This window comes from Tasmannia lanceolata, unplaced genomic scaffold (assembly GCF_043159265.1).
Source record: "Tasmannia lanceolata isolate RefF3 unplaced genomic scaffold, GAP_Taslan_0.1 ptg000023l, whole genome shotgun sequence".
NCBI classification, from domain to species: Eukaryota; Viridiplantae; Streptophyta; class Magnoliopsida; order Canellales; family Winteraceae; genus Tasmannia; species Tasmannia lanceolata.
In genome coordinates this window covers 22,166,762-22,181,253 of record NW_027518700.1, presented here as the reverse complement: position 1 = coordinate 22,181,253, position 14,492 = coordinate 22,166,762, and the positions used below count along the sequence as shown (strand labels likewise).

Here is a 14,492-nt window from a genome sequence, read left to right as displayed (position 1 = left end):
ACATGCATATAGTATACGAACACGCGTACATTACGTGTGTGAGACTAGATTAGGATATCATACCCATTCGTGTCTAGGATAGGCTGTAATCCATCTTCCAATGGTTACGATCGGTTTTAGGTACACAAACAAAGTCATGAGTCGAGATCCTTTCTCCACTCTGCTAGATTAGGATTAGGATTTGATGCCTTCAGGTAACACCAGATAAGATGTAAGAAGAATAAAAGCTTTTCCTTTGGGATTAGGATATAAATCCCATCTTTCCTAAGATTTTATAGGACTAGTCTTTTCTTGATCTACCAATTCAAAATCAATCTTGTGCGATCTCGCCTAATCTTTTGATCATGTGTCTATCGTTCTCCTTTTATGTGATTCGAACATGTCTTCATACTTTCTCTTAACTGGCAGGAACTTATCGCAATCCTATGTTTATGTAATCCTGATCCTTCTTCTTGATTTAATCATACTTGTATCCCTTCTCTTGGCTTCAAGGCGCCATGTCTACCTGTAAAATTCTAGGTTGGATTCGTGGTACTTTGAGGGAATCACATATCTTCGCCGTAAGTGAAAAAGAGAAAAATCTCTTCGGCTGCATAGCAACCATTAAGCTCGATTGGGGATTACACTATGCCGCATCAGAATGTTCGGGTCCCGATCAGCATATCTTCCTTTTCGGTAGTCAGGAGATGTGTCCACCTTCGAAGAATGGCGTGTGAAATAAAGGTCTAGGGAACCAAGAGCGGGGTGAATTGGTTTTCTAAAAAATTTATCCTTTTGAAATCAAATTTTAAACCTAATTCAATTTCTCTTTACTTGCTTCGTTTTTAGTTAGTTCAAATAATAAAGAAAAATGTCCAACCATACAAAAATGAAAGTGCAAGGATAAGGAAAGAACACACCGATGTATAGTGGTTCGGGCAAAGCCCTACTCCACTGTTCTTGAGATCGTCCTCAAGGATCTCCACTATGTGAGACCTCCATGATGCCCGGCTCCGAGGCGATTACAATCACAAGGGATCTAAATGAGGATGCCATTGCCACCTTTACACCGACTCTCCTTCTCCGCCGAGTTCTAAGCGATTCTCCCTAGGGTATTAAGAATAGGATGCCCTAGCCACCTTTACAATGAAGAAGAAGATTGCTATGCCTTCCTTTAAGGCTTGATGCACAATAAAGTTCCATTGAATGCTCTCCAAGATGATACAAGTTAAATCCAAAATCCAAACTCAAAATATTGCAAGTGCAAGGCAAGTTTGGTGGAGAAAATGAACAAGCTTAAGCCAAATGGGTTTTCAAGTGTTTGTAAATGCTTATGATGGTTTTTCAATCATTCAAGAGAGTTAAATGAACCTCTTGAATGTGTATTTATAAGCCCAAAAGAACATATGACCGTTTGGGGGTGGTGTTAACAAAAACACCCCAAAAAGCAACTAGTCGTTTGAAATACAACGGATATATTTTTTGCTGTCGCGACGTTCTTGGAGTTCCGAGAACCATTCTCGGAGTTCTGAGAAAATGACTAGAGAATGGATTCAATCCCTGGACCATTTCTCGGAGTTCCGAGACAATTCTGGGAGTTCCGAGCTCTGAGCTCCGAGAAAAATCTCGGAGTTCCAAGAAGCCTATAAACATCATATTTTCCTGTTTTTGTTGCTGATTTCTGTTTGGGCTTTTGGAACGTATATTTATATGATAATTTGGAATGTTATGAGGGTCCCAACATGTTGGTCTACCACACAAACATTCTCTTGACAAATTAAGTCTAATACGGGGAGTGTTAGTTTCTTAAAAGGAAACATATTTTGAAAAACCTTGCCTTGAAGTAGAAAATCCAAAGAGAGAGGATGTACAAAAAGTCTAAGTGCAGTTACACTTCTCTTTGGTCTTTGTCTTCATATATCTTCCATTGTGTGTGAAATTTGATGAGTGAACCCGGTTTGGCAACCTAGAGGGGGGTGAATAGGTTGTTAATGAAAACTTTTTCCTTTTAAAAATATTTTACCAAAATCACCCTAGTTTTATGTTCTTAATTAAGTTTAATTAGTTAAACTTAAAACAAATATTACAATTAATATAAGTTCAAAAACTTTGTTGATTAATAAACTTAATTAAGTGATTAAGGTGGCCAATTTAGCAATATAAAGATATTCAAGTTTTAATGCCAATGCTAACTCACTCAATTCTAAGTAACAATGCAAGCACAAATAATAGAGTGAGAGGCAGTGAGAGAAATACCAATCACACAAGTGAAGCAAAGATTTATAGTGGTTCAGCAAATGGCCTACTTCACTCTTCTCAATGTCGCACTTGAGAATTTCCACTATTGAAACCTCCACGACACCTGGCTCCGAGGCTTTTACAATCCAAGGAAATTAAATGAGAATGCCCTTTCCACCTTTACAATGTCTCTCCTACACAGCCGAGAACTAAGCCCACAACATCTCTCCTATACGGCCGAGAACTAAGCCCTTCTCTCAAGGGAATTAAAAAAATGGATGCCCTTGCCACGGATACAAATGAAGAGGAAGAAAATAGCTTTGCCTCGAAGTAGGCTAGAATGCAAGTTGAAGCTCCTAAGATACTCTCAAAGATGAATACAAATAAAGCCTAAACTAATCTCAAAAGATTTTTCCTAATCAAGGCAAAATGAGGTCGGTGAGAAATTTTACCCAAAAATAGTTGCTAATGAATTTCAAGGATTTCTTAGAGTTGGAATATGTTCATCATCTTTGTTTAGACCCATATGAAGGGTATAAATAGCCCTCCAACTCAATATGACCGTTTGGGGGCAAAACGATAAAAAACAGGCTAAAAGGGAACTAGCCGTTTGAGCTCCAACGGCTCTTTTTCCAGACCGCCGCGGTTGACCGGGGTGTAACGATCGCCTGCCGTCATCTAGCGCTTCTTTTTTATTTTGAATTTCAATGGCGCCGCGGTCGACTGGGTGTGTCGCGGTCGCCCGCCGAGAGCAACCTGAACATTTTATTTTTGTCCAGATTTCTTTCCGCGGTCGACCGACCCTATGGAGATCGACTGGCCCGACCACGCTGGATTATTTCTCGATTTCCAGAAACACATCCGAGGTCGACAATGAGGTCCCGGTTGACCGGCCCTCTATGTTCCGGTAGGTGCTGGATTTCCAGCCACCTTACCGCGGTTGACCATGTATCCCCGGTCGACCGGCCCTATTTGAAAAGCCATTTCAACATTTAAAAATCAGGGACTTGGGCCATGGTCTTAGGTCCTATACATGAATTGATTGTCCTATGGGTCCAACAAAGCGTGGACACCACTAGGGTCTATCATAATCCAGTTAAGTCTAATTAGGGTGTGTTATAGTCTCTCTGGAAAACATTATTTTTCACTAGTTTTAGGGGATTAAAGAATATGCCTTGACAAGAGAAAATGCAAGAGAGATGGGAATACATTCTACCATTTCTACCACTCTCTTGAACTCTTCTCTTGAGCGTCGGGATCTTCAAGGTTGAGCTTTGCTTTGACTTCTCCAGTTGTGGTACAAGCTCATTGGTCCTTTGCATTGGTTCTTGATCCTCAAGCTTTGGCCTTTCTTTATCTTTTCCTTTCTAGCTTGATGCTTTGAGATGATGATGAGCTTCTCCTTGGTACCTCTAAGGCATGGTTTGTCCAAGTATGTTATAGCTCCTTTATCCATTGGTTGGTTCATCTTCAAGCATAGGCCATCTTTGTGTGTGTGCTAGCCTGGATTGACCTGTGACTTTCCTATCCATAGAACAACACTCAAGGCAAACTATTAGTCCATAAAGAACTACTCAATTTGGATTTTTTAATCATCAAAACAAGGTAAGAAGATGAGCCTTGGGCTTACATTCTCCTCATTTTTGATGATGACAAACCAAATTAATTAGAGAGGTGGGAGGATCCTCTTATGAGGATTAGATAACCAAGATAATAGGGACTACTCCCCCTCAACATATGCACAAGTTATATTTAACCAATTAAAGTATAGAATGCATATGGTTATGAATCTAATTAATTACACAAACTCTCCCCCTTTTGGCATTAGCAAAAAGGAAGGATTAAACATTTAAGCACAATACATAAAGTATCAAAGATATTCAATGAGACTAGATGCTCCCCCTAACTTTTTATCATGATTAGCCAATGAAATCAATGTATATATGGCATGATAAGACCATTACAACATAGGAAACGAATAAACTGATACAAATTATGCTTATGTTAGAAAAATAGACATTCCAATTTTAGCACAAATTTTAGGGTAAATCTTAGTATATGTATAAATCCAATATAAATCTACCCTATGACCCATAATACAATAATAGATTAGTAAGTTAAAGCTTATATTCTACTTATCATGAAAAAAATTAAGCAAGTTTTAGACTTAGCATGATAAGCCCCCATTTTTTTTTTTTAATTCCTTTAAGAATCTTATCATGAAGAGATGGATAAACATAATATTGAACCCATCATGATAAACAAGAATAGATGTATATCAAGTTAAAAACCTTTTCTAAATTTGTCATGCGTAAAGATAACCATTTACTACTTTCATGACATGACAGTGAGCTCTATCATAGGTATATAGATAAGTATACATGATAAGCATTCAAATTCATAGAAATTGAGATAAACAAGTTTGATTTACTTCTATGAATGTATATCTAGAAAAATGTGCAATTTTTAGCTCTTGTTTAAAAAGATTGTTCATTTAAGTTTTCCTTTTTGTTTTAAAGATACGCAATTTCAGCACAATTAGTGGGAATATAATAGAATGGACAATGTGAGCATCTTACAATGATCCATATAAACCTAAGAATAGCACAATTTAGTTCTCCCCTTCTGCTTTTGTCATTTGCCTTATATGAACCTATGATTTAAGGCATGACATTACACAATAGGCCGAAGAATATGACATCTTGCATACTTGGCCACTAACACTTATTCTTGGAACATATGATAGCATATTTTAACATCCAAGATAAGTCAAAAGCTTAAAGGATATGACACTAGCACCTAGGCTATGGGCTTCTTGTCTTCAACTACACTTAAAAACACAAGACAAGCCTCGTCATAACCCATATGGAGCAACAATGCTCCAAATGAGTGTACTTATCATATGCATAATGATATACACATTTAATATCATATGATAAGCCATTTAGGACAAAATCATATCTTATTAAGCTCCCCCTTTCAAAAAGGATCATGCAATGCATGAATCCAAAAGGATGTCCTAACATAGACTCCAAGGGATTTTTTGGAGACATTTTCCAAAGGATAACCTATTAAACTCTACCATTAGGCTACAATGACACTTTAGTTTCTAAGTGTCGGTTTATGATGATTAGTGTGATAGCCATAGTCTAGCTACACATGATAAATAAGCGTAGCACAAAAGATTACAATTTTTGGCTCATGCTCCCCCTAAGTGTGATATCATATTTTTCAAATTCAAGCTTTACTTCCCTAAGTATGTAATATACATAACTAGCTAGGGAGATCACATATTAGTGTAGATACTATCTGTAGACACCCCATTTTGACCGGACCCTTTTTCAAATAAATTTCTGAAATAGAGTAAATTCCCGAATAAAGTTCTGAAACCTAATCCCGAAATTCCCGAAGGAGTGGGCCCCAAGTGCGTAGAAAAACTCAAAATGGTACCAACCTGTTGTGCACATCGACAAGTGCAAAGTTCCCAAAAGATGGTTAATGTTTCAAGAAGGGTGCTCACAAAATTTCAGGTAAATCAGATGAAGAATCACAAATAAGACAAGCTGAGGCGAGTGCAAAAATCAAATTCATGGAGCTAACATTATTTTCTTAGTTGAATAAGCAGAAGAAGGGTGCATTATCAAGGCTAGAGAGTGCCCGGGTTAATCCCAGATCCATTGGTGTAGAAAGGACAAAGCAAGTTGGTGCAAATATTAAATCATGGTTGTGCTACTGTCATTTCTATTTCTTCGTACAAGAGGGGAGTGAATTAAGCACAGAGAGGTGTACCTGTATCAATTTGATAACCACCAAAAACCTCCTCTATTTGCCCTTCATTTTCACCCCAAGACCACCCTTGTAGAGTAAAAAGAGAGTGAGCAATACACTAGTAGGGCTGTCCAGGGCAAGGATAAGGGGTGCAAATTTATCATTTCCCTTTACATGAGGGGAGTTGAATTAGAACATGAATGGGTTGTCCAGGAGAAAAGAGGTCAAATATGGCATTTCCTTGCCATCAATTTCTACCCGAGCCACCCCTTGTAGAAAAAAAGAGTAGTCATAATATACTACCAAGGGGGCTGTCCTGGGAAGCATGGGGGGCCAAATATGGCATTTCCCTTTATAAAGAAAGCATCAGCTAAGGTTAAAGAGGGGGTTTTCTTGAGGAGCAAGAGAGAGAGAAAAGGCAGAGAGAGGTAGAGAGGAGAAGCAGAGAGAGAAATTGAGAGACGAGGGAGAGAAAAGGAGCTTGAGCTCCATCTTCGTCTCCACCACCATCCGGCCACCATCACTTCCACCACCTTCTCCACCTACTCCTAGCAGCCCCTACCTCGACCATCAGCAGCACCAAAACCCATTTCATTCTCCTCAACCTCCATTGATTCCGACGATTTTACCAGAATCCGACCATACCACACCGGAATCCGACCAAGCCTCCTCCTCCACAGCCGTCCACCTTTTTTTTCCAGCCGATCCACCGTCATCAGACCTTCATCAGATCCTTGTCCATTGAAGCCTTAATCTCTAAACCCACCTCCATTAAAACCCACAATCAACTCCCACAGATTTCAGCCTTCAAATCCACCTCCTCCCATTGCTTCAACCACCATCTCTAACCCTACTACAACCCATTCTCATCAAACCCCATTTATAATACCATTGATTCCGGCAATCTTGCCGGAATCCAACCATCCACCTCAACCCCATCTCCCCTCCTTCATTAGCCACCTCCTTTTCCATAGCAGCCCTACTTTCCCATTCCCTTGTTCCAACAGGCCCCAATCTCATTTCCATCATTTCTATAATCCGAACCACCATCGGCCACCATCAAACCCCCATAACCATTGCTCCGGTCATATCCTCCAAAAACCCCATTGAATCTGAACCCTGTTTAATCATATATCCCCATTAAACCCTAACTACTATTTGATTTCTTCTTTTATTGATCGTATCCCCTTCCAATTTCTAAGCAATCTAATCAGGCATCGCCAAATCCGAGAACCATTGTCAATTCCGACGATCTCCCATAGCTCCGATCACTCTACCTTCAGCCGTTACGGGTCCCGACGGTCATCTTCAGCGAGCGTTTCTATCAGCAATGTCTGCAACAATTTTCGACAGGTATTCAACTAGTTTTTATTTTCATTGGATTGTCTTTTACTTAATCTAAGAATTCATAAGCTTATAATCTTTGCATGTTCATGTTTGATAAAATGCCAGTGAAGTATATTTGGGATCTGTATTCTTGAGAATTCTTAACATTTGTGGCTGTGGGATACCCTCTCTGTAATGTGAGTTAATCTCAAAGAAACTCATTTCATGTCCTATTATTTGGGCCACTCTTTTGAAGGTTCTGAGTCCTCACAAATTAACCAGCATTTGGTTGTCAAGTCTCACTTTCTATCCAAGTCCATTTAAACCATCAATTCACCTTATTACAGTTTCTTCACGAGCAATTATTACATATCTTGAAGGTTTTGGATTCACAATACTCAGGGATTACTTATATTGAAGAGGCACCTACATCTCTTTAATTAATTGTATTGCCTCGGAAACTCCCTGTTTGTTGTCGCTTCTTGGTGTACGACTATCACTTTGAGTTGGAATTTTCCCTTTCTTTTGCTTCGGTTGATCTTTCATTCTCGTTAATAAAAGTTTTACTCATTGGATACAAATTCTACCCAATTTGCACCATGACAAAGAGAATTACTATGATTCTGTTTTCATGTGAAATACATTTAGATCTATACTTAAATAAGAAAAACATGATCTCCCTGTTCATACAATACCTAAACCCATGTTAACATGATTCGCTTGTCTCAGTTGCATGAAATTTGTTAAGATCAATTAGCTGATGATTTTCTCAGAGTCTTGGAAATAAAGTTGACTTCTGTAGGTGTTAGTAGCATTAGCATGCATTACAATAGATTTGGTGTAAATGTCAAAGGAGATATTAACTGCACTAGCAACCCAATTGGTCAATGTTGACACTATCATGTTTAGATGTTCATACAAGCTTGGTCTGACCCTACTCCGTTTGTGATGAGTTTGCATGAGTAGTTTGAATATGAGATCATTTCATAAGAAGTAAAAAGAAAAAAAAATGAGCAAGGTGTAAAGTGAGTTTTTATTTCCATGGTACAAACACGGCTGTAGTGATTTTGTGGCAATGTTTGGCGTTCATTTCCGATTTCTAGAGCTTCCTCCTGTCGTAGGGAACTTCATTGAACTTCGGGTTTGATACAATGTTCGATATCTTCTTCAGTATTTTGGAAATCTCTGTCGGGTTTAGGCGATGACGGACGGCAACCTCTTGAGCCAAAACACCCTTTAAATCAAAAGGGATAAAAATACACAAAAATCCAAAAACAACAAAAAACTTAAAAACCATCAAAACGTATTTTCGAAAAGCTGTTTCGAACTACGTTGGCTTGATCCCTTTCCACAGGGTTCGTAGGCAGCTTGGGCCCACCCAAGTTCAGTCAAACATTTTCAATAAATATTTTCAAACCCTTTCAAAACTTTTGAATCAATAACCAAAAATGGGCAAGGATGGTGATTGCCAGGTCACTCGGAGCCCTCTTTTCATTCTATTTCTGATTTTGATTGTGATTTTTCAGTTTTCATCGATTTTTCTACATTTTATCGGGTTTTGGGACGGGCAGCGACGTAGTGTGGCCCCTTCACAGGGACTGTCCTCGCTGACCCCAACGATAGGCTATAATGATCGCAAGACATGTCCGATCTTTAGCGGATCAGGATCGCTGGGCTTGATTCCTTCCTTTTCGGCTTCCTTGATGGACTTAGGCTCCAATTAGGATAGGATTGCTAAATTATTAGTCACACTTCTATAGTATGATCTAGTTCTTACCGGCGATGTGGCATCACCTAAGATTTGGAATTCCGGATGATCAACCAATATTCTCTTATCCTTAGGTAATGAATTGTCCTCTACATTTTCAACTTGCACAATGGGTAATGTATCACTTGTAGACTCTTGGGGAGAAACATTTGTCTTAGATGGAGGGCTTTCAATGTGTTCATCCTCATCATGAGGCATGTCTTGAAGTATTGGCTCTTTGTCATCAAATGTAACATGCATAGATTCTTCTACAATTAGGGTTCTTCTATTAAACACTCTAAATACTTTGCTATGTGTAGAATACCCTAAGAATATGCCATCATCCGATTTCTTATCAAATTTATTCAAATTGTCTTTGATATTCAAGATGTAGCATCTACAACCAAACACCCTAAAGTAGGTTATAATGGGTTTCAAGTTTTTCCAAAGCTCATAAGGTGTTTTCTTAGCAATTGGCCTCATATACACCCTATTTATGATACAGCAAGCGGTGCTAACCGCCTCCGCCTAAAAATATCTAGGGAGATCATTCTCATGCAACATTGTTCTAGCCATTTCTTAGAGGGTTCGGTTCCTTCTTCCTACAACCCCATTTTGTTGAGGTATTCTAGGTGCCGAGAAGTTGTATTTTATGTCATGATCATTACAATAAGTGTTAAAGTGTATGTTTTCAAATTTCGTTCCATGGTCACTTCTAATGTAAGATATGACTATACCCTTTTCATTTTGGACTTGATTACACAACTTAGAGAAATTTTCACAGGCTTCATCTTTATGTGCTAGAAATATGACCTATGTAAATCTTGAGTAGTCATCCACAACAACAAACACATACCTCTTTCCACCTAAGCTACTTGTCTTTCTTGGTCCAAAAAGATCCATATGAAGTAGTTGCAAGGGGTAAGTGGTAGAGATCATATTTTTAGAGGCAAATGAACTCTTTAATTGTTTGGCTAATTGACAAGTTCTACAGATGTGATCTTTGGTGTACTTAAGCTTAGGCAAACCTCTCACTATGTCTTTTGAAGAGAGGGTTGAAATGAGTTCCATTCCAGCATGACCCAACCTCTTATGCCATAACCAAGAATCTTCACTAATAGCATTGAGACATGTTACATTTTGGAGTCTAAGATCATCTAGCCCAATTGTGTAAATGTTATTGTCTCTAGAACCTATAAATTGCACATTGCCATATACCTTGTTCTTAACAATGCATTTGTCGGGGTTGAAGACTACTTCAAACCCATTATCACATAGTTGATTAATACTAATAAGATTATGAGATAAGCCATCAACATAAAGTACATCATGAATGGGAGAGGTAGAGTTACCTATGGTGCCTTCTCCTTTAACCTTTCCCTTCTTGTCATCTCCAAAGGTAACTTCTCCACCATCCTTGAGTGAAAGGGATGCAAATTGAGTGAGATCTCTGGTCATGTGCCAAGAGCATCCACTATCAATGTACCATGTATTCTTCTTGTTGTGGCTTCTAAGACATACCTACATATGAATAGGCAAGTGAGATCCCTTAGGTACCCAAATCTTCCTAATCTTGCTAAGTCTATTTGTTTTCACTTTTGCATTTAACTTGGTTTTATCTTATTTAGCATACATGCAAGCAACCTTATAATGTCCTTCTAGACCACAATAAAAGCAAATTTTAGTACCGCTAGAAGAAGCTTTCACAAATTTGTTTTTATAATTTGACATTGTAGTATCCCATTTATATCCAAGTCCACTCTTATCATGTAACATTCTTTGAATCTTAACAAGTTTATCCAATTTTTGTGAACCATTTTCATGCCATTCAAATAACTTCTTCAGATTATCATATTCATGAGATAATTCACTATTTTCATGTTTTAGTTTGTTATTTTCAATGGATAGCTCTTGTCTACTTTCATTCAAACTCTTGATGATAACATTCAAATCATGAATTTCAAGTTTAAATTTTTCATTCTCTTCTCCACCCAAATTCTTTTGTTAAACTAGAAAGAGAGTTTTCAAGAGAAGCATTTTTATCAAGTTCAATTTCTAGTTGATCATGTGCATTTTGTAAAGAATCAAGCAGTTCTTTTAAAGTAATAACAACATTTAAAGTACTTTCCTCTTGATTGTCACTTGTTGAAGCCATGAAGCACACTGTGGGACCCTGATCCCGCGAGAGGGGCGTGGGGCGAGCCGCCGCGCTCTCTTCTCTTGGTCTCTCGTATCCACGCGATTGGCGTGTGTTTTTTAATTGTTGATTTTAATTCGTCTTTCCTGTGAACTTGTGATCACTAAGGCAATCCGAATTCCACACGAAAGAGACTGACAGAGTCGCCACCTAGATGTGGGATCTAGGACCCGAAATTAACCAGAAATCTAGACTCGCTACCTGGTTACGAGAATGGAAGGTATGGGGAGTTATCCGCCACATGCACCATTCCTGCCCGATAATCGGTCTTCGATTCCAAAAGCTAACTCTTTTAAATTTATTTTAAATGGCTCATTCAACTCTATGTTAATGTGCGAACTAAGTGACATGCATCCTATGATCTAATTTCAATGTGAATCCTAAATGTGTATCTTGATTTATTAATTTGTCTGGATTCAATCTAAGTGAAAGTTCTCCTAAAATTCTAATTTCATGGAAAGTCCTAAGTGATTTGATTAAGCATTTACAAGAAAATTAATATACAAAACACCACAATTTGTTTGTGGTGCCGACTCGCGGGTGGTATGCCATCAGACATCCAAGCTGCCTACGTACCCAAGCCTCACTGGGATCAGAGTCGACGTAGTTCGGTGCACCTAAGCTAAGTTACATATGCCTAACTCAACTAAGACACCGACCTAGACGGGATTGACTGTTTCAACAGTTTTAGGAGAAGTTATTTAATTCAAGTTGAAGATTTTATTATCTTAGGATTTCATCTAAGATGCTATATGATTCTCATCTAAATGCAAATGGTCCCTTAGACTAATGCAGGTTTGTCTTACATCCTAGTTTACTAGGCTTGTCCTAGGGAAAGATTGGGTGACTAGTGTAACTAGACCTATGGCACGGTTGCTATACATAGCAAGCGTCCGTGATGAGGCCGGACTCCTGACTCTAGGACTCCCTAAAACCTAAGACTCCCTAAAACTTAGGACACGACACGACACGACACGACACCAGTGTTCCTAAATTGGGCTCTAAGGGTTCCTAAAGGAATTTTGAATCCACCGGCTCTTGGGAATCTCGAATTCTTTTGGGTTTGTGGAAACTTTTAGAGTTTTCTTGAAGCTTTTATTATCTGAAGGTATTTAGTGTGTTTGGTAGCTTTTAAAGTTGTTTATTTAGAAGGTTTTAGTTTCATTTGAAATTTTTAGTGGTCTTTTGGTTAATGGCTTTTAACGGATTTTTATCAGTGGATTTTAAATGGGTGAATTTTAGTTTTGTTAATTTTAGGTTGGATGTACTTTAGATTAATGTCTTTCGATTTTGGTTTGGAAAATGACGTTAACACAACCAAGTTTTGACAATTGCACAAATTCGACAAACCATTGACCATTAAAAGATCTGACAAATGCAGCCCACTAAAACTGTCGTAACTCTTTAACCGCTTGGCCAAATTCAACGTACAAACATGCGTTGGAAAGATCTTTTATAGGGCTACAACTTTGTAGTTCTCCATTGTTTGTAAATCTGTGATTTAGAGGTTCGAATTTGTGTTGCAAACAAAAGGACAGCAACATTAAACTGGAAATGCCTAAAGGTGTGCCGCAACCATTTTGGACTTAACTTTTTAACCGCTCGCTGTCTGATCTAGCACGAATACTCGTTGGAAACGGCACGAAAATATCTACGACTTTGTAGTTAACCATTTCCCACGATTCTGTTGTTTAGAGGTCGAAAAATCTGTTTAAAGTCTAACAGCTAGCACTATGACGGGAATGATATTGGCACCCCCATGTTTTCTTTTGATAGTTCTTATTTTTTTAGTGATTAAAAGACGGTGAATATGAAAAATGGCTTGAATGGGCCTGAGATTAGATTCAAATGGGATGTTTGAAAAAGGGGTTGTTTTTATCTACTTGGCAAGGTGGGGTATGGATATTGGGTTCTTGAGATTGAGTGGGGGCTGTTGTTATCAAATTGGAGTGGGGGCTGTTGTTATCAATTGAAAGATGGAGGTTTTGTAAGCCAAATTAAATGGGTTTTGATAATTCATGTAAAATTCAAGTTTTCTTTCTTGTACATGTTCAAAATTTTTAATGAATTGTTTTCCCAAAAGAAATCTAAATTCCCTAACAAGCCAATGATTTCAACATCCCATCGCAAATAGGTTCTAATGACCCTAACACATTAATTATATTTAGCATAAGTGAGAACATGACCAAGGCCAAACTAGTACAAAATTAAACATGACATCAACCAAAATATACGCAAAACAACACTCAATCCTACAAATATAGAAAAGAAAATAAAATTCCAAAAGACATACCTTTTTGTAGACGATATTCCATGCAAACTTATGGAGAAGAGGGATTTGGTCTAGAGAGAGGGCTTGAATTTTCTAAGAGAGGGGTTCTCTCCTCTTTTCTTTTTTTTCCTCCTTTTCTTTGGTGAGATGAGAGGGTATTTATAGGAGAATGGGATAGGAGGTTAGGTGAGGTTAGGTGAGGTTAGGTAAGGTTAGGTGAGGTTAGGTGATGTTAGGTGAGGTTAGGTGAGGTTAGGTGAGGTTTGGATGGTTATGATGGGAGGAGAGGTTAGGTGAGGTTAGGTGAGGTTTGAATGGTTAGGATGAGAGGAGAGGTTAGGTGGTTTTGGATGGTTAGACCCAGGTCATGATCTGCCATTGATCTAACGATTTACGGAAATCGGGTCTCGGAATGGAATCAGGGTCCGGGCTATGAAGTGACCCTAGCTTATTTTGTCCCGATTGATGATCCGTAAAGTCAGATCAAGATATTAATGACCTAAAACATATAAATCAATGATAGAGGGGGTTCTCACATGGATTTAACACACTAATTTATTTGTTGATTAAAACAAAACAAAATGGGGTGTCTACAGATGCCCCTCTTTGGTAGAGATGACGTAGTCATTGAATACCAAAGTTAAAAATGACAGAACCATTTTGCGTAGTTTTAATCGACAAAGGACTCTCTAGACACAACGCACCTTAACATAATGCAAAACCTTAGATGAAACCCTAGAACTTGAATAATAATAAAAACTCGATGCGGCGCCGTTCACAAACGGGCAATTAGAGAATGAGATATCATTTTCGAATGGATTCTGAAGGGAAAGGACAAAGATCGCTCTCAAACAGTTTTTAGAAGGAGATGAGACGCCGCTCACAAGCGGGTTCAACGAGGATAAGAAGCATTCCCAAATGGACTTGGATAATGAGGCACCGTTCACAAACGGCCTCAAGGAGGA

General features: G+C 38.4%; 1 long non-coding RNA gene across 1 annotated transcript; it reads right to left on the bottom strand.

The window, feature by feature from the left end:
- Window positions 1-2,377: 2,377 nt before the first annotated feature.
- LOC143856792 (uncharacterized) lies at window positions 2,378-13,647 on the bottom strand. The gene is made up of 3 exons (XR_013238358.1): window positions 13,549-13,647; window positions 10,411-10,579; window positions 2,378-3,741 (listed from the first exon to the last, which is right to left on the bottom strand). It is a non-coding gene; the product is annotated as an uncharacterized LOC143856792 (long non-coding RNA).
- Between the last annotated feature and the right edge of the window lie 845 nt (window positions 13,648-14,492).